The 22,186-nt window shown below is 37.8% G+C and overlaps 1 protein-coding gene across 6 annotated transcripts in view; it reads left to right on the top strand.

The window, feature by feature from the left end:
* The window catches only part of LOC124302151 (protein artichoke), a 121,424-nt gene that overhangs the window by 83,964 nt on the left and 15,274 nt on the right, over window positions 1–22,186 (top strand). The gene's annotated exons all lie outside the window — the stretch shown is intronic.

Here is a 22,186-nt window from a genome sequence, read left to right as displayed (position 1 = left end):
GGCCGGGGAAATTAACTCGATATGAAATTTTACGGTCGGCAGGAGAATATAAGCCAGGATATTGCCAGGGTCTATTAATCTGTTGAAATTTCATACCTGTATAAATATATGTATAATCCTATGCAGAAAATAAGTGCATTCCGTGAAGTAGGTACATAACGAGATACCGCATGGCAATTTTTCACCTAGTATCGTAGCGTTTTTCTCCATGTACTTTACGACACTCGCAGCCTTTATGGCAGCTGCAGGACGAGCTGATACCTACACAACCTCGCAGGTCCTAACTATAAAAAATCGCAGCACCATCCAATGAAGCTTGCTCGTAAATAAAAATATTTTGAAATTACTTGCAGTTCGTTCAATGACTTATACAGGTATATATACATATATGTATACGTGTGTAGATAGGTGCGTATCAAAAAACGCGAACACCGAGCTGCCGGATTATTTTTTCATATCAATTCCCTTCGCCTCTGGAACGAGGGAGCTGGAACTTTCCTCTCAGCTTATACACAGTCGTTCGCTTTATACCCAACAAGTACATCGATCGGCATAGAAAACCTCCCCGCTATATATTCGTCTCCCAATATTTGTTGGACCATTTTTTATTTTTTATTTCTATTTTTTTTTTTTTTTTATTGCCTGTTGTTTCTTCCCTCTTTTTCTTTTTATTTGTTTATGTTCTTTACCTCCCGGTAGAGCTTGAGCACCATCCCAGAATACACAAACCCGCACGTTGGACACGCTTCTCCGACTTTTGGGTTCAAATTGAACAGTTCACTTAGCCGATCCTATACATCGATGTATGAGCTTATCTTCAAGGTTTACCGCGTATAAAAGTTATCGGTGCAACGTGCCGCTTGACGAGGTCTCATCATTTTTATCTAAGTCGCAGGTAGCCAAAGTTGGGGAGTTACCAAAGCTTCCAGACAGTTGAACATTTTTTTGTTAATATCGACAAAACCCACAGTCCGTGTATTTCACGGACGCAAGCTTCTGAGCTCGTCAAAATTTACATGAAAACAAATTTTCATTGGAATGAGAAAATTTCTGTTAACTCTATGCGAAGATTCGTGTAAGTCTTTTCAGGGGACTAGAACGTCGGAAAATCTTTCATTTTTTTTTTTTTTTTTTTCGAAAGTGACATCCTTTCAGAGTAGTTTGGCTTTTCAATTTTTGAAAAAATTGGAAAATTGTAGATTCGCCAACTGAAAACGCGAATCATTGCATTGATATGGAAAAACAATAAAAAGAAAGCCGAATTGGTCAAAAAAAAAATAAAAAATCATAGAGCAACAGAGGATTGAAGAGGATGCTGCAATAAAAACTTCGTTTTACAAAGCAGGGAACCTTTAATCGTCATCAGCGCTGTTAATCGTTACAAAAAGGTACCAAAAGTTTAAGAGCGTTTTTCTCCCATTTAATTTTTTTTTTTTTTTTAGTATTTTTGCACGATTTATCAATAACGGAGCTTCTGATCGATTTGAAATTTAAACAGAAGGTTCATTACGTGCGTCATTTTTAGGCCATGCTCAGAAGTTGTCGAGAAAACTTTAGTTTCTTAATTATTAATTAACGAAGCTTCAAACTCTAGTAGAGAATCGATATTTTCAGGAAAATGGTCGAATTTTATTTATTTTTTTATCCCAGTATGGGCCGAAAACTGTAAATCTTCGGAGCACTCTCGTAATACTTGACCGAAATCGTTCCAGTAGAACTCGAAACATCGCTGCAAAATTAAGCGTATGTAAAAAAAATTATCCTACTTTTGACCCCACATCCCGTCGATATTATTAATTTTATGTGATTGAAACAACTTATTTCATACCATTCAAACCATTAATAAACATTGTGCAGAATGAATTTTTTTTAGTGGTATCCGTTTGTTCTTAATTAATTCCCTTAGGAAGAGTGCATTTTCGGCATGTACATAAAGTAGTCGAAAATCTTCAACTTTGCAGTAAATCTGAAACTTTAGTATCGAATTTTATTTTCTACAGTCTTCCACGATAACTTGAGATATGGTGCTTTTTTTCGAAAAGCCACTCGGGTATGGGTGGAGCGCTAAGCGACGAGAAGGTCTTTTGATCAAAAATGACGAAGCTAGTAGAAGCGGTTCATGTTATTTCGCGAGAAGGAATCCGAGGATTTGCATCAAAAGAAGGCAGGGATTGCTTGTACACTTCGATGCGGAATAATTCTGGATTCGGGATGTTTTCTTTTCGCATTTCATATTTATCCAAGGGCTGAGCGTATCTGAGGGAGGGAATAATATCGGGATAGAGCCAAGAAAATACGTAGGTGTTCTTGCCAGGGGTGCTGCTGGGAAACATCGCCCCGCTTCTTGCAACACGTGCTTTTCCCGCGACAACTTTATCGCCTAGCTTCTCTCTTCCGATGGGTGATTGAATATTGGGAGACTGAAGACGTGTGGGACCTATTTTCCTTGCGCCCCTAGAAATCCGACAGACTCCTCACGCTTCTTGAATACACAAGATATTCAGGAAATATTTTCACCCTGCAAGAAATATGCACGGATGACTGGATATTCATGATTATAAAGGGATGGAAACTTTTCAAGCGACCTACTTGTATTTCCACTCTCTCTTTCTCTCTCTCTCTCTCTCTCTCTATATCTCTCTACTGCACTCAAGGTAGTAATGAACTTGAGAATTAATTGAACGGTTTAAGTACAACACCGAGATAATATTACAGAATATTTCAATTACTGTAGGATTTTTCATCTACAGTTATAATCACACGCAAAAGTTAGGTGTCTAACGTTTCACGTTCAAGCAATAACGGATAAAAGAAAACAATTTCAACAATCAAGTTGAACGTTTTGGAATTACTTGAATCCAAATAAGTAACAGCGAGTTGTAATACATTTTAAACAAAAGGTCACGTACAAAATTCAAAAAAATTTCAATCCAATCGATCCAGCTGTTTTTTTCTTTTTTTTTGGGTGGGAGGGGGGGGGGGGGGGAATTCGAAATATACATAACCGGAAGTAGTGTAAGATCTGTGAAGCTGTAGAGCTTAAAAGCTTTGTAACACGACGTCTCTACCGAACACTTGATGCGTAACTACAGTTTATCGCATTACGTCATTCGCGATAAGTTGTACATTTTTTTTTCATCGCCTGATCTCGGAAGTGTACGGTAAGAAGCTCAAACTGCAGCGTACCGAGTAAGTAGGTAATGCGGTGAAGAAATATCGTGCCGCGTTACCAAATCCTCTCTAACCATCCGTTAAGATCGATACACTCTGCAGGGAGGATTGCAATTTCGAAGCGCGCAGGAAAGGTTGGATCATATAAAAACATACCGAGTAAGATGGGTGCCTGTGTATGCGATATTTTCACTCTCAGAACCTAAAGAGAGAGAGAGAGAGAGAGTGAGAGAGAGAGAAATTTTGAGGAAGAAAAGAAAGAAGAGAGAAGCACGGAGACAGATCCGCGGTATCCGCAAGCTCAGCGGCAGTTGGCTGGTGGATTTTCCGGTGAGTTTCTCCTCCCACGATCCGTTCTCGGTGAGTGGAAGGACGGGCGAATGGAGAGAAACCTAATCGAAAAACTAATACGATGGTAATCGAGCCAAGCCTAGAACGTAGTCTGTGGGATTTCGTAAACTGTATGGGAAAGCCTTGGGAGTTGGACTTGCAGCTAGGCTATACCCACCTATCCCACTTGCAGCCGATCGAAATTTATCCCACATCCAAACCGAACAGTAACTTCGAGCGAAGCTCAGGGACCCCGGCGAAATCTAGTCGAAGCTATTCCTTCAATAAGCGCACTTCAATATCGCACTTATCTAGGGATTTCTCGACCCGCCAATGTCGTTCGGTTCTATCACCTATGGCATCATCTATGTCAAAAATTACAAACACCTATCCGGAAAGTTTGGTGATATTTCGTGAAAACGTGTGACGTGAAAATTTTCCAACAGAAAAAAACTAATATTTTATAGCTACAATCAAGCTTTTTTGTACACTGAATTTTTTTTCAACCACGCTTAATCAAATCCTTTAAAACTTTTCGTACGAGAATCTCCAAAGGTATTTCAATTTCCTGAAGAATTCAGTAAATAATCAGACTAACTTTTTCCTTTGTGTTTCTCAGTCTTCTGGTAGAGCGATATGAAACTTGACACAAAACTTCAAAAAGACAGTGAAACGGCGTTGTGTAAGCGACTGCAAAACGTTAATACTTACGGGGTGGTCGATATCATTACTTATACGATATGGGATACATGTCACAATAATGGAAATTTCTTTGCACACTCTTCCGAAAACTGAAGGCAAAGCTGGGTAAATAATTTTTTTCTGCTCTGTGGGCTTTCTGACAATCAAAAAAACTGTAACAATAATTTTTACGAAGTACTAAAAATAATAGATGATGAAAGGTTCGATACAATTGGGACGGTAAAGTTGAATCGAATTTGTTAAACGAAGTTGAGTCGAGCTTGAGGTATACAAAAAAATTTCATTTACAAAGTGCAAATTTTTTGCACACAAGGAACATTACACAGAAAGCGAAACGAAAGTAGACGGCGAAAGAGAACGTGAACCTGAAAACTACTTGAAGTGGCCAGTCGTGAATATTGAACTAGACTCTCTTCGATAAGCGTTATGCTGCCGACAACTAATAGCGGTCTCTGATGGCTAAACAATGCTAACCAATCTCCATAAGCTTGAACGTACACCATGAAATATGCTTGCATGTTCAACTTGGTCCGTTATTAGGAGTGCGATAATCTCTTAATTCTAATACTCGTAACGTATATGAAAATAGTACGAGTTATTCAATATTTCGATCCAAAGTGACGGTAATTTCAGTTCGCATTCATGTGAAGCATAGATCTTCGTATTATATACTCATTAGTAATACATAAAGAACAGTTTCGTTCAATACAATACCGGCATATTTCATGCGGTGGGTTTTACATTAAATCATCTTAAAAGATGATTCAAAGAGCGCGCCTAACGAGCGCCACCTATAACGCCCTGTCGATAAGACAGATTACGATTCAACGAGATTGCCTTACTTGAACAGAACTCGTTCCTGTTTTTTTTTTTTTTTTCTTATCCTTTTCCTTATTTCCTTTATCTTCTACGATATCATAGCCGACGAATGCGTTCCGATACATTAGAGAGTAGTAAACAATCCTGAATTATCCCCGAGAGTACGTTGAATCGGCCACAAAATACCGCCAGGACTGTTTCTGTTAAGGTACCTCGGTACGCTTGTATACAGCTAGCAACTGTCGCGTTGTTTGTGCATTAAACTGCAGCCGGAAGACGTAAGGTACTTCTATATAATATAACGCGGGCAGGAATACCTGTATCCGGAAATTCGACCCATGGGTACAATTTCTATCGTTAGATACAACGACGCTGCAACATCAGCGTCGTAAACCGCGACACGCGGTTGCGGAGTTGCAGTGAGTTACGGCGATTAGTTATCACCACCGTAGAGTCTTCCTCTCTAGCTGTGTATCTTACTGCTGGTTATCTTCCGTTCCACCCCGAATGCATACTTTTCGTTTTTTCTTCCGGCTTGTTCTCCCTCCCTTCCTTTCTTCCTTCGCACATCTGCCACGGAGCTTCAACGTTGTCCCGTAACAGGAATTTACGGTTGAGCTGGGTGTACGTATACGTGCATCTGTCTGTCCGTCTGCCCTCCCTCAGACTACAGGCCTCAAAATTATCCCGACGGGTTGGCGTAATTATCGTTTCCTCCACCGCTTTGTTGTATACCAGTTACCGAGTCTCTGGGCTCGACTCCAACATCCAGAAGGGCTGCTACTTCGTCAGCTTGACAATTCCAGCTGGCTTCGAGGCACCTGAACAAAAAATAAAGGAAGATTTCCCGTCCCGGAAAATTTCCCCCCCGTGGGTTGTTTAAATAATCGAATTTACAATGTTTTCAATTCGATAAAGATATTTTTTCACGAAGAATAAAGTACACTGATGATTTCCGTTAGTTACTTGATCGACAATCCTGCAAATAGGCAATTATAGAGTAGGTACAGCACGTACATATACACGTTACCTTTGATTCACCGAACACCCGTTCGATGCATGCATGATGGTAATGCTACGCGAGTTCAAAAAGGTATTTGAAAAAATTTTGCTCGCCATTGCACGCGAGGATCGAGCCGAAGGGGTTCAAGCATTTTGAAACTGATTTCCACGGCCTCGTTTGTTTCGTCCGTTTTATTTCTAGAGAGATAGAAATGAATAAAAACTGATGTGGTATACCGATTTCGAGAGCTTCTCTTTATACCTAGATTTTATGTCTCATCATTAACGATCAGCATGCACCGGGTAATTACTCGCAATATCATTGCAGTTGGGAGAACTGCACGTTAAAAAGTTTAGACCGTATGACGATTCGAGCGTTACGGGGATAACGACTAAATTGTTTATGAACGAATTTTAATACCCATGGTTATAGGCATTTCAGCTGTGTGCAGAAAACTCTGATCTAGGTGGTTTCGAACTGTTTATACGTTGGTATATGCGACGAAAGTTGAGCTCATTTATGGGAAATTAAGCCTGGCGTTTAGTTTATGCTAACAAGCTTTTTAGAGTCTATATTTATTTGTTCATTTTTATTGCGGCACTTTGGTCAAACGGTTTGAATGGTCGTGCAGGAAAAATAAACGATCAACGAGTGAAATATTCTCTCTCTATTCGCTCTTCTAACTCTGGGGAGATCTCGTGAATCTATCGTTTTCACAGTCGTGCAAATTTTACTGACTATTTAATACGAGTAATTTCGCTATGCAAAAAGGCATACACTGATTACAATTACAAAGATCATAAATTGATTACAACAATTACAAGGATTACAGAAATATTGCAAAGATTGCAGCAGTATTACAAAAGTTATAACAGGATTAAAAAAGATTACAAATGATTACGAGAAATTACAAAAATTGTGACGATTACAATAGATTGCAGGAATTGCAGGGAGATTAAAAATATTACACCGAGATTACAAGTGATACTAAAATTTCAAAAATTGCAAGGATTTTAAAAGTTTACAGGCATGACGAAAAGCATACAGAAATTAAAAAGATCACAAAGATTACAGCAGATTACATAGAGATAACACAATAATAACACGGAATACACAAGATTACAAAGAATACATTAACCTGTGTACACCAGAGGCTCAATACATTGAAAAATTAAGGGAATTTGGGGATTGTTTCATTTTTTATTCATTCGCGAGTGTTTAAAATATAGACTGTTAGAGCTTATTCTAAATTTGGGTTTTTTTAAACTTCTTTTCCATAACTAACGCTTCCTATGTAGTTCCATATTTTTATACGATGACGACTGACTGACAAAATTTAATTTTCTACATTCACTACAAAATTGTAGTAGAATGAATGTCGCTACAAAACGGTTTGCACGCAGTTGTTTTTGGAATTATAAGAGAATGTAGGGTACAATTACTAACTATTTCGTACAATATCTTACTGTGTTATTAATACTACACTTTCTGGTTATTACAAGATTAAATCCATCCGCTCAATTTTCTACATTTGTCGGTTGAATAAGGTCTTAATATCAATCATTTTTTGGCACCAACGTCAAACTCTTGCGACAGTTACAAGAAAATATAGCATCAATGACCATAATCGATCAAAATGGTACTAAACACTAACTAAACGTTATCGTTATGGTCAGAAAACTCATTTTTATTTTATACCCAGAACTACATTTTTCGATTATAGTATGAACTAAAAATACTTAAGGACTGTCAAATGTCTATCGATGTAATTTTTTGTTCTCTCTACGTTTCGTTATCGTGCAGATCACCTCATCTGTCAATTAAGTCTAACTAGATTAGCTTCATCGTCAGTCTGACATTTTTACGTTTTGAGTCTATGTTTCATCACGTTTTCGTTTCAACACTTCTATCATCTCACTTCACGTCCCGTAAATTGATTCTTGAGTTGGCGAGTCGTTGTAACAGCCTCTGAAACATTTCGCGAAAGGCAGGGAGGTCAAGTTACGTGTTCGGAGTAGACATTCGGGGTATGTTTCCTCCGTTTTTTCTTCTCCTCCGATTGATAAATAAAATAGCGTCGTGGGGGCGAGATTCGATCGGCGTATCACTCAGGTTTTCGAAACTGGCATGCCACCCAGATCCTAGGCGTAAACAGGTTCTGCTTGCTCGCGGAAGGGACGAGAATCAGCGGCACGTTGGGGTCGACCTATATCACTTCTGCCCTCGCCCGAAGGTGTTTACTAGACTTAATCCAGCGCGTCGAGTGTTTTGTTGACTCTGGATAACCTCAGCGAAGGCACTTATCCACCCTGTCCGACCACCCCGTGTGTATTCGAAAATAGATCGCCTCTGACAGAGCTCGAATGGGATCCTCGAGATCAAATTAATAATAAACAATGCCCTTCCGAGAGAATCAACATCCACTTTACCCCGACGCTTCAAATTATTTTCAAGAAATACCGGAGGGTTGTAACTTATACACATGCGTTGATCACTCCACGTGTCGATACGAGAAAAAAAAAAAGTGAAAATAACGTTTTTCTTGCTAAGAAAATTCGCTATTGAGTGAATTAGATACCCCAATCCAATCTTGAATGTAATTGAAAATTTTTACTCTGTCATTCCGAATGGATAAAAAAAAAATGTTCAATTTCTACATGGGATTCATTTCGAATGATTGAAAAAAATTACGAACAAGTATGATTATGAGTCGATACGTAAAAAATTCAACGATTTCAGTTCGACTAAACGCAAGAGAAATTTAATTATATTTTCCAATTTCACTTGACGCATAATAAAGTAAAATAATCTTGATAGTTGGAGGTTAATTACTCACAAACTTTAATCAATGCATGAAAATAAAGTAAACACGAAACACGGAGTTCAATTTCTTTGGATTTAATTGCAACTACGAAGCAGAAAGTCGGGAATTGCGATCAAGTACTTTGCTTAATATATTATATGGAAATGAAGAAACTGAAAACAATGAAACAACATTAAATATAATATTTCTTCTAAATATTATCATTGAATATGTGTAACTTTCACCTCTTTACCATTAGTTCTGATACCAATTATATTTATACCACTTGTTTAGTATCTGGTACTTTTCAAAAATTTCCACAAGTCGATTATATGAAGGATTTCTTTCATAACTAGGTATATATGGTCGAGATACGTTTGGCCTTAGGAAGAATATTGAAATGTGCAAATAAGTTTTGGATAAGATTGTATGTACTCGATAAATTTGAAACGAAACAATTCCGCTTCTAATCGCTTTGTGAATTACAATTTAGAATGCGCAAGCTTTTCAAATCGTCGCTATTATTTTCCCGGAAAGGGGAAACTTACATTTGGCAGGACAAAACAAAGTTTACATTCACTTTGCTGCGATACGTTTGTGATGGGAATCGTCAAGCCTGGTTCGGAGAGTTTATCTTATATTGATTTGAAGTAGTTAGTTGTTGACTTATAATCCATCAGAAGCTGCGGCTACGCTGTAAGTGGAGGACTGATGTAAGTGGAGTCACGACACCCAACCACTTCAGATACCCAAAGTGGCCTTAGAGCCTGGCACTCGTAAATGGCGCGAACCATAACTCTCGTCGATTAACCTCTTGGGACATAATAAGAAGTCATTAAAAAACGCCAACTTGAAGTTGCCGCGACGCGCCTCCGAACTATTATTAAACACTCGCCTCGAGTGTCTGAAGTTACGCACAGAAACCTTTTTACTGCATGATTCTGACACTCGGCTTATACAAATAAAACAATTAAATTGCTCCGTTGTCTTGTACGTTGAATCTTGAATACGAAGTACAAAAACGGATTGCAGAAATTTTTTTGACAGAGCGTAATTCGGGGCATGCACAGGAGACTCGATTTATTGAACTTCAAATTTGGTTCCGAACTCTATGCCCGAATTGTAGTCTCTCAAAAACTGCTACAAGTGAACGGAATATGTTTGTTAATTATTTTCAAACGTAATAACGAAAACGCAATTTTTTTTTAGCATCCTGAATTAATAGACCACAAATTGAGAAATGAAGATGCTGTGGACTTCATAGAAAGCTCAAAATGTATTAACCAACAGACACATTTGATTTTCAACTCTGTACACAGGTCGTGTACAAAATTTCTAGACTGGATCAAATAAAAATTCCTGGAAACGAATTCTATGTCTCCAAATTTATTAAAAAATAGAGAAGGAAGAATGCAAAAGTGGAACGTATTTTTGCTAATGAAAGTTTGATGGTGAAAAAAAAAATAAAAATCATTGTTTCACGGTGAATTTGCTTGCTTGGGATAAAACGTTGATTATATTTTATTCGTTATACGAAGAAAATATTGCAGACGAAATTAAATTAACCCTCGTTGTTTTAAGCTGGATTAATTATCGATTAGTTATTTCAGCCTGTAACGGAAATTTAATTCCAATATTAGGTCTCTAAGGTAAAATCATTTTTCCAAGATTACTAAATGATTGATTAATTATGGTAATTCAAAAATTTATCATTTCGGCATAATTAATAATATATGTTATGCATAATGCATAATGTTAACTTTTTTGATTTGAAAAGCGGGACGACAATAGCATATTATTCCTTCTTAACGCATTTGCGGGAAATATGAGGTCATCGACTTTATTCCCTTGTTACGTAATGTGGCATTGCAGATTCAAGATATTATTTGTTTACGGTAACCAATTAGTAAGTACCTGACTCTCATGATTTAGTAAATTTCACTATATTTTATCCACCAAAGAGATTCAGCAAACTGTATGAAACAATTTTCTTGAATCCACTAGAATCTGTTTCATTTCAATAATACGATGAAGAAATCAGTGTTATTTCACAAAAATTATCAAACGACAATCACTACTTCATATGAAATATATTGAAAAGTTTATTTTATTGGATCGATTGTTACTATTACGTCTCCCTTTTTTTTTTTTTGTCCCATTTCCAAGTAATTTTTGATTCATTTTTGTATTTTCGGGAGTAAAAATAGTGTCTCATCGGTAAAGTTTGTTATAAAATGAGTCTGAAAATCGATTTTCTTAAAAAAATGAAAGTTTCTCGGTGAGCTGTGCAATTGGCAAAGGCGAGAGGTTTATATGAAGAATATTGTTTCAATCACCTGCAACCACTCGCAAGGTGCATGTTTGTGTTCGTTGGGTGAAGGGAGTCGCGGTTGTAGGTTCGTGCGAATGAATAGACGCCTTTCTTTCACTCTCCGCGCTAATTGTAAGCGCACGTAATTCCTCGGTTCTCTTGCGATTTCAAACGAAGAGGCGAGAGGCTCTCCAGGAGGCGTAGCTGCTCCGCGGGTAATGAGGTTATTGCGACTTTTCTAATTATTCAAAGTTAAGCTCGTTAACTCGGCGACTTTACTTCTGCCCAGCGATACACCTCCGAGGGTACATAGTAGTCGCCTCGTTTCAAATACAAAACTAACATTTCAAACAAGTTTTCCTCCGGAGGGACGGAAATATACACAGGCGCGCACACCAGTCGGCATTCCAACCAAACACGACCCTCCTTTGGCGCTTAAACCCATTTTATTTCATTTATTATGCTATAATTTTTTACACCCGGTAATGTAATGGCAAATATTTATTTAAAATACGAGCAGATGAAAACTATCCTAATACTTTCAAAAAAAGAACACTTCAATTTAAGGACAGGTTTTCTCGCACAGAAATAACATCAAGAAACAGTTTTCTTTTATCAGTATTAAATAAAGAACTAGTGACTATATTTTATTTTTGTTTCGTAGATTCTCCCTTTTTCTTTTCGTTGTCAACATAAAAATGGTACTTAAAACTGTATACTTGAAAAAAGAAATCATTCATTCGTTCATTCGATTATTCATACCTATAATTTATTAATTGTTTTTAAAAGTATACAACGTTTAAATTGTAAAGTGTGAATTGTCTTTCTTATAATTTTTTTTTTTTTTTTTTTTACCACTTGACATTATCGCTCTGTATTTCTTTTATATTACATTAATTGCAGAACTGCCCTTCTTGATTTTTCTTTTGAACTAAAGTTTTCTTCATAATACCTTAACTTTCAACAAATTACGTTGTGAAGATCTTTGGCTGATGCCGTTAAAATGATGGCGACTTGTTCACTTCGAAGTGAGGATACACGTTGCTTTAGTCTCGTAGATAGATCAATGCATTTTCGCAGTAATTTGATGTTCTTTCTTTACACTAATCAATTTACTTATAGAATCTTCGTGAAGATGTATTATTTTCGAGTTTACATGAGATCGATACAATTATTATTAAATTTCTTAGAAATGCATTATTCATAAAAGAAAATTGCCACGTCGTGATCCGTAGAAACTGGTTGAATTATGCTAAGATGGACTGAAACACGTCAGAAGATTGACACTGAGAGTTAAATTTCATCTTAGTATTGTTTTAATTTCAGGCGAGCACGGTTGAATCGTTACAGTATATTTGAGCTGCTGTGGTAGAATTTCTAAATCGAAAAGCGATGAGTCAAAGGAAATGTAAGACAGGGTGGTTACACATCTGGACAAACTCGAATTATCGGGGAATTTTGAATTTCATCATGAAAAAGACTGAAAATATCAATTTTCTATCATAGAAGTTAGAAATAATTTTTTGAAGTAACATGTTTAAGGTTTAAATTGACATTTTTGTACATTGTGTTTTTCTGAAATTCGAATTGAATTTGAACCAAATATAGAGTTAATAAGCTGAACGATTTGGGTTTTCGTAATTCACCAGAAGTGGGAAATCGTCAAGGAAAACTAGGATTCAGGTCCTAGAAGACCTAGAAATGTCATGGAATTTTTTTCCCAGAAATTTGTGACCACCCTGGTCAGAAAAATCATACTTCGTGAAGAAATAGACAAAATTACATAAATGCTTCAGTGATTGGCTTAAAATAAATCGTTTCCATGCGGAGAATTTTTCAAACATTTTTCCAATAACTCAACCCTTCAACGTTAATTAGCCAAATTCCGTTGAAGACATTTCTTTTTATTTTTCACTGTGTTACAGTACATTTTTTCGAAAAGCTTCGTATTTGAATTTTATGAAGCCATGCAAACAAACCTTTTTTTTATTTCCGTAAGTACACTCTGAGTTACCAATTTGAGTATTCATTTTATAGTTGGATTCGGTGGTCGGAGATTAAAACCAATTGAAACTAGACTCGAAAAAATGATGTCACGAAAATTATTTACAATAAAAATATGAAGAGAATAGTGACGGTTGTAAATTCGATCCCTGCAAATAGAACCGTATCGACGTGTCAGCGAAAAAATTACGGGTGGCTAAGGTCAGAAGTTTATTGATTTGACAACGAGTGTTCGATGTTTTACAGACACTCGGCGTATTGCATCAAAAGTGAATTATTTTTTTGCGGTAATCATTCTCTCTGAGAATTTTTTTTCGTTGGAATCTCATGAAAATATGAACCCCCAAAATTTCTTGCGGCTATTATCGTCATAACAACACTATCCGAGTAATTTGTGTAATACATTAGCATCTGTAAATATAATGTGACGTGATAAAGAAGAATTTACCAAGCGAAAAGGAAGAGCGAATGAATCTTTCCGCCGATTATCGAACCTCCCAGTCGCTCCATGAATTATATTTCACGGTGGAAGACGTTAGTAAATTGGCTTTTTAGGATCAGCGGGAGCCAAATTTGTCATATGAAAATTATGCGTATTATTTGTGGCTATCGCCACGCGCCAAGTAGGCTCAATGGCTGCGTAAGAATTGGATTCGACGTTACAATTTCCTGGCCTTGATCGTATTACGCATGATTGATTGTTCGTTGAAAATTGTGCTGTATGTTTACTTTAACAATGCTCGAACAATGCTTTCACTGTTTCGTTGCTTCGATCAGCAAAGTCGTTTCGGTAAAAGGAAAGCAAGGTCTCCGTCACTTTTCAATTATACAACTTATGTTCAATAAGTGCTTTTGACTTTGTAATAATAAATGTTTTTTTTCTCGAAAAAAATGGTGAAATTCCGATACGCAAATATCAGCACTTTTCGAGAGACTGAAATTCAGGATCTAGTTACACTGGACGTTTCATACAAAACTAAACATATGAGCCTAAATTAAATGAGTTGTAATTGAAATTGTCGAAACAGTAATTACGGCCTGACATTAAAAATATGATAAGGTATCGAGATATTTTTAAATACAAAACTGCGGATCGGTGAACAAATTCTGAAATCCTGACATTTCATTGAGCAATTTCCTAGCGTGTAACACGAACGTATGTATACGTATTTACATTTGGAAATAAACGTCGTAGCTTCCGCTTCACATTTTCAACATCGATCGATTCCGTGTTCAAACATTAAATTTGCAGTAGATATAGATTCAATATTTTGCCGGAGAGATTGATTCTCGAACGTGAAAAATGGGCCGAAGCTCCGTTTAGAGTATACGGATATTCATCCCTTATTTACCTAATTTTGAAATGCGTGGCGGTAGGTGGGGGATGAAAATGCGTGAGCATGATGCTCAACCAGGTCGGAATGACTGCAGGGGGTCCTGAAATTCGGCAGCAGTGAAGCATGAATTTAGTAAAACGCGAAGCTTAACGCCGCTCCAATTTCCTCCGTACATCGAGCTTGAATGCATATGGGGTATTCCACGTCAAATCAGCAGGCCATGTATCTGACCCTCTTCGATTTTAATAATTTTTGAGTATAATGTTTATACTGATCCAAAAAGGTCTCGGAATTTTTTTCAGATTATTTTAGCCACCAGTGAAATTTGAAAAAAATAAACGGAAAAACAATTCTGCAAATGCCATTTTTCAGAATCTGACAAAATTCACACATGTTCTATGATTTCAAATGTGATTTATAAGCAAGACATGATAATGGGATCTCTGCATTTGCTATTTTTTTCGTAAGTTTTTAGTTCATCTATGTCGGGATTCAGACTTTTTCGTTTCTTTCTCTATTCTTCGATGTAAATGGATGACGGAATTATGAAAATAATGTGATTCTACAACCTATTTACATCAAGGCATATCAAAAATTAAATAGCGAAAACAATTCCGAGACGAAGAAACTAAAACCTTGCGAAACAAATAGTGAATATTGAAATCCCATTATCACGTGTTGTTCAGAAATTAAATTTAGAATTATAAAATGAGGGTAAATTTTTTAGGATTTTTAAAAATAGAGCTCTCGTAATTGGTTTAAATCTGAACAGTGTTCTGAAAAAAATCTGAAATAATTTCCGAGATCCTTTTGGGTCGGTAAGATCATTATACTAAAAAATGATCAGAAACGAAGAAGGTGAGGTACATGGGCTGCTAATTTGACATAGAATGACCCATATACGAGTACGCGACGGGAACACGCGGAGCGATCCAAGATCCGCTTAAAAATGCTAAATTGAGCCAATGCGGAGAAATATCGTTCGGTTCATTGTGCGAGTCGGGACTCCTCGCAGGATCCTCGGAGATTTTGAATACCTCAAGATCAGGAGGTTCGGAGTGCGCTCGAAGCCAAGGAGAGTGGAGCGGTTAAAATTGATCGCGTCATATTTCTGGATAAATGAGAGACGTTCACCGTAATCGAGCCAGTAACTCGCGATTGATGTATTTTAAACCACACTATTTCGCAGGGGGGAGGAGGAGGAACGGAGTCGATAAGACTCTCGGCAGAAGTATGAGGTACATTACTCAATGACGTTGTCCGCGGAGTCTTAAGTCCTTCGAAATATCGAACGATGACTGAACTTCACGCCTTCCTGAAATTCTGCAAAAACCGACAAAGCTCTTGACGATTAGAAAACCCACAGTCCTAAGATAATTAGAATACTCCTTTAAAGATCCCGAAAAAAAATCTTAAATCTATAAGTAATAGTTTAGATATGCAATTTTGATTTGAAAGTGTTTTAAAATTGAGAAAAATCATATTGTGCAGTCAATTATTTTACACAACTTCTCCGGGACACAATTTTCTTTTTATAATGTTTTACTGTATAATATTCAATTTTTTAAGATTACACCGACATTAGTTTGCATCAAGAAATAACTGTATTCAATTGGCGTTGGAAAAAAAAATTAATTATTACGTTGAAATTCTATAAAGTAGTTAGCTAAACAAAATAGACCAAGGTTGAGTGAAATCGATCGAATCTGATGGATTTTTCTTAATTGTAAAACACTTTGGAATGAAAAATTCATATCGAAGCTATTGCATATACTTTTAAGATTTTTTTTCGAGAGATTCGTAAGAAGTTCTCTCACGAGGGAAGTTTTCTGTTGCATGGTTAGCGTTATTGTCTTTCAATATTTTCAATTTTTATCACAATGGAAAAATATTGTTCTGGGTACAAAATGAAAATACGTTTCGCATATGTAACCAAGAAATTTACGTTAAATTTGTATTTATTTACTCATGGATACGTGTAATTTAAGAGCGTTAAAAAGTGATCGAAAACATGCATTGAGTAGAAATGTTCATATTCAAATGCATCCGTGATCGTGATTTTCAAGCAAAACAGACTTTTTGGAGATCATTTCTAATTGTATGAATTACAAGTAAATTATGCATCAATATGGTCCAGTTTTAAACATCGCACAACGTCAGTTTTTTTCAAGTCAAATTCTTTTCGTATTCTCATGAAACTTTTCAGATCTTTCGATTTTCTTCGCGAATTTTCGCAGCGGAATTTGTTGAATTATGTATCATCGTAATCTATCCAATTGTGGATAGCGCTGTTCTTTCGAAATGGAAATCTTTCCTTTACTCTAGTTATCACACGGATTTCTCCACTTTAATCCGGAATTATAAGCAAAAGTTTGATTCTGAGAACGATCCAAGCTTATTCAGATATAGTTGAGTTTGATTTTTAAAATTCCATTAATTGCATTGCAGCTTTTTGCATGGTATGCGTTTATTAAATGCACATACGTACAAAATTTGTTTGCGCAATTTGCCGATAAAACTTCTAAGTAATGATAATTATAATTCATTTCGGAGGACTTACTTACACAGTTTTTACAATTTTTCAAATAATTCCTATAGAATTTCTTTCTTTATATAATAACATACTATGGAGCTATTGATAAATTGTTAATTCCCGGTAAACGAAAAGAGGAAAAATGCATCATCACCGCTGAAAATGCGAAGAGCGACGTGATTGAAACGGAAAAACAATTCCCATTGCGATGTCTACATAGCTGCATCGAGGAAACAACACCGTCTGGATTTTACGGTAGTGAGGATCTTTTGCAAACAAGGTTTGTTGTCGCGCTGATTGAGTGCGTTCTTTGTCCACCGTAACTAATTGAACTCGGTTAATTGAATTCTGGGTCTAATCCAAGAGAGTAACTGTAGATCCTTAACCGGATTTCATTCCCCGACGGCGAGAACTTGCCGTGCATTTTTCGAATTCCAAGCTTGTTCCGCAAAGCTATTCAATCACAGAATATAAGAAACTCGATGCAAATTGGATGATCGTGATCCAACCGCACGAGGCGCCAGTGGTGATGACAGTGGTTCTGAAGAGGACGCACTCTTTTTGGATTAGTCACAAGAATTTTCGTCAGTGGATGAGTCCTGAACGAATGAGATTCGCGACTCTCCAAAGTAACTTTACAGGTGCCAAACACTCGTAATAATATTTCACATCCATTGCGGCCTTTGAGACCGGATGAGAATCCAGGATTGGGATTCAATATTGTCAAGAGAAGTAATATGCGCCGGCAGGTATACCGGATCCATGGTAACAGCTGTGTGTCGTGCCAATCTCGCCAGAATCTATTCGTCGAGGAATTGGATTACTGAATTATGTATGTCGATGTCTAAATGCGATGTTGACGAAATCCTGCAGACAGGCCTTGCCCTGCGCCAGCTGAACTTCATCCCCGATGTTTATCTTGGATCAGGTTTCTCCCCGAGATCCGAGTGATTCTCCATTTTCACGGGGCTTCGAACTCGGGCAGCAACACCCGCTGCTTCCAGTCTCGGTGCCAATATTCGAGAAACCCGCCCGGTCATTTCCTGGTTGGCAGTGGAAATGAAACTCCTAGATCCAGCCAGTCCTTACGGTGATTGAAAACCTCCATATACTCCTCGATTCCGATGCACCGGCATTTATCTCTCGAAACGGCCAATTGGCTTCGACCCGTGATCGCAGAGGCGCATCTTCACCTTGGCATCGGACGTTTCTCCTCGTCCGATTCAAGATCTAATCAAACGTCCACTTCGAAACGCTCCAGACACTTGAAAAACATTTTGTCTTACTTATCGTTTCTAAGTGAAGTTGAATTGCGAGGAGTGGCTTCTGCCCGAATCCTGATTGCGACGAGTAGTGGATGCAACTAAGATGTCGTTGAAACTTTTAAGACGCGTTTTCAGGTTTACGTAAAGCCAGCAAACGCTGGACTTGACGATAAAAACCAAAACGGATTTTGTTCAGATCGCACTCCTGTCAGCGTTAAAATTATCACGTGATGATCCAACATACGGCTGAGGGACGTTAAGTTTGTCGGAGGCAAGTGGGGTACCATTAGTGTTAATTAATGAAATTTCCTAGAGACAGGCAGACCTTTTCCGAGTAACGAACACTTGGAAGGCTGCTGCGTCCTAAGTTTGAGTTGAAATACTAATCCCTACACCGCCCGAGATACATCCGAGCAAGGCGAAACGAGAGAAAATCCACCTAAAAAAGTCTCAAGTCGAGATACCACCGCATAAGCCTCGCCTTACGCCTCGTATTTAATTGAAGAGACTAACAACTCAAGACCTGAATATCTTGTGCAAGTACTTGCCATCATTAGACATTTCAATGTCTTAATTTTAAGTTACGATTTCGTACGTGCAACCGTATATTTATTAGTTAGAATTTCAATTAGTAGAGTGACATGTAACAACCTTTACAACAATTGCCATAAGAAACTTCAGTCTTGGTAGTAGTTCAAGTATTTCATGCTGATATTCAGTGTGTGCAACGTCGTCGAAACAGTCATATAATTGTCAAGTATTGTCGATTGATATTTGTAATAATCATGATGATTACACATGAAAGTACGAATTTTCATAATTGATTGTAATTTATTTAATTTGTGAATTTTGGTCATTTAAAACTGGCAGATATAAATGTCCATGAGATATAAATTACCTCAGAGTTTATGCCATTAAATTCTTGCCTTGACGGTTCAAATTAAATTGTTTATTCTATTTGACTGATCAATCACTGGTACCCTGTTTTCGAGCCAATTTAAAGATTGAAAAATGGGGTTTAACGTCATTCCATAACGATTTTAAACGGACGCAGGAGGTTGTTCAGTTTAATACCGACATTCAATTATTATTAAGACATCAATTTTGTAAGGCGTGATTAAGCACTCAATCCCAATTGAGACTCAGCTTAAATCGAAGCTTACGGACGCTTTTTAACGAATCAATGGAAATGAACGTGACTACCTACGCATACCTTTCCGCCGAGCACCCCATTGATAAAAATTCTGTGGAAGTACGGTCTGCATCTGCCATGGGTAAGACGTCGAGCCGAAATGTCTCGGAAAAGTATTCTGTTATCCAGGGTGAAAATTATGTGAAGCTCAGTGGCACGTCACGTCACGTTTCGTGGAGGGAACTTCTTGAGCTCAATAAAGCGATACAAAATGCCGTGAGGATCGGTAATCCTCCCTACGGCGTCTTCCTACCGCCCACCAAGAATTCCTCGGGTTATTCCATCGGGTATTTCGGTCACGCGCGGTTCATCCAAACACATAGGATTTGTCCGCGTTGTCCTGAATTAGGACCAGCATAGGGAAAATTTATACCGAAGGTGGGGTCGCCTGACTATGACCGACACATGGAGCCCAGTTATCGCAGCGTCGAAACTTGTCTCTACGAGTTCAGTTCAGCCTCCACCTGCCGCTCGCACATATTCCGATCCCCTAATAATCCCGCATAGATTTCGAAAAGGTAATCATTTTTCGTTTCCGGGCCTCTTGCTAGAGAACCGTAAAGATGCACGGTCTTTTTTTTCTTTGCTCTTCTCTCTTCGCGCGTGCTTGCTCCCCATTCCTTCCAGTCCCCTGGGAGTCGCCCAGTCGTTGAAAGATTCAAAAACTCCTCGTCAGCGAAATGCGAAATTCATGCAGCGTGCGACACACATGTATGTATACATCAGTCGTTATTGGGAGTAGAAAAGAGAAGTATGGACGGAGAGAGAAGGCGAGTAGAACGGCGAAAGTGGCGGAGAGAAAGAGAGAAAGTCTGCAGTGCGTTCGACGCAAAGTGGCAATATATTTTCTACGCGTATGAAATCCTCACCGGTACCCTTCTCGGAATATTCAACGCGTTATGAACTCCAAGGGGAGGATGCAAGGACCAGAAGCCCTTCTAACCCTCCAGATATATCTACCGATCGCTTTTTCCACTGTTACGTAAGCAGTCGAACGGACGCGCCGGAACGGCCTCTTGCAAAACACTGGAAACAAAGTTTCGGATCGGATTATAAAGGTTCACCGGGTCAGGTTGCGCACGTACACCGAGCGGAATAACCTCGTACTGTCGGAACTCCCATATTTCAACTATAAAATGTAGCAGCTAAAAGGATTAACTACTTTATACAAGTACTGCATAACCGTTCATGACGCAGCTACAGTGACCTTTTACAGTCTAGACCGCAGCTCCGAAAGGCATTTCAAAAAGTTTGCACCGCAATGGGTACGTATGGAACCGGAGGATTGAACATAAAAAGTTTCCTGATATTCGATTCCGAGTTCAACGTCCTTTAACCAAAAACTCCACTCTCTTAAACAAGAAACTCGATAGCTTTTAATTGAGCTTCGTAATTAGGAGGCGATTGCAAACCTTTCAGATCCCTCATCAGTGTCATTTTTCGTAAGGAATTGGACCAATTTCCAATATTGGAAAAAATTCAGAACTAGAAATACGATCTTCTTGTTTAACGTCATGTTACTGCAGCGAGGTAAGAGTAATCTTATAAGATTATAAGCGCTATAGCGGTGGGTGAAAGCTTTACGACGCTCGTGACTTGCTTGCCGATTTTCCTCGAAACGGAATCAAGAAGTTCTAGAGGAAACTTGAGGGGAAAATTCTAAGGGAGTCTGCGGTGACCTGCGGATCGCGATCGCGCGTTACTTGCAATAACTGATTTGTCGCTTTCTCACTTTGCAGAGTAGACAAGTCGAAATTTTAGTCTAGACCGAACATTACTCCCGGTTATTGAATGCTCATATTTATATGCCATGAGTGGCGATATAACTTTCTCGCTAAAAGAGGTCAGGAGAGAGAAATTGGGCTTTTGATTTTATAACGGATCGAAAAGTCGATGAGAAGTTCTTATCACATTTTAGTGTAGGTGTCAGTGTAGGTTGCAAAAGAACTCTTGGTATTGATTTTGTACATCCATTGTAGTCTGAGGTTTTGAAATACTTCCAACCATTATAAGAAACTTGTAAAAAATTTTTTTTATTCATTCTTACTCTATGTAACAAGCAAAGAAATACCTCTCAATGGTTCTTAATATTTTGCTTTATGACAGGAGAACATTGGACGTGCAGAGTAATTCTCTTTTAACTAGAGATTCAAGCCATTAAAACGAGAAATTTGTCCGTTCCGAGCAAAAGATGGAATTTTCTTTGATCTTCTCGTCATTTTTCATCAGACCCCGGGCAAAATTCTGAAGTAAATGGAACTCATGAATAAATCCAGGCCAAAGGTGACTTTGTTTCATCCCGAGGATTTGAATCATCCCAGAGAGGTATAACTAAACAAGTAGGTGAAAGAACTTTGCAGTAGCATACGACATGAATAAACAAATGAATCATCTTTTTCATGTCATCTTACAGAGTATGTCAGCTAGTCCGAAGTAAATCTGTAAATTTTTTCTCTTCGAATCTTTAGTTTTTTGAATAAAAATATTTTTTTCATAGCTGATCCCACCGCTGTCACTATTTTTTTATGTTACGTCAAGGCGCAACTCACTTAATTGAAACGTGCAATAAAATACTAAAACGATAATTATTTACGCTTATCGTTACCATTCTCGTTCAATATACAATTGGACATCAATTTTTAATTCCATTCATACCTACACGATATCAAACTCTTCCTTCAAAATTCATGCAACATACAATCGAATGGATATTCAG

This window comes from Neodiprion virginianus, chromosome 4, assembly GCF_021901495.1.
Source record: "Neodiprion virginianus isolate iyNeoVirg1 chromosome 4, iyNeoVirg1.1, whole genome shotgun sequence".
NCBI classification, from domain to species: Eukaryota; Metazoa; Arthropoda; class Insecta; order Hymenoptera; family Diprionidae; genus Neodiprion; species Neodiprion virginianus.
Note: the sequence above shows the minus strand (reverse complement) of the source record. Positions and strands in the feature narration are given on the sequence as shown.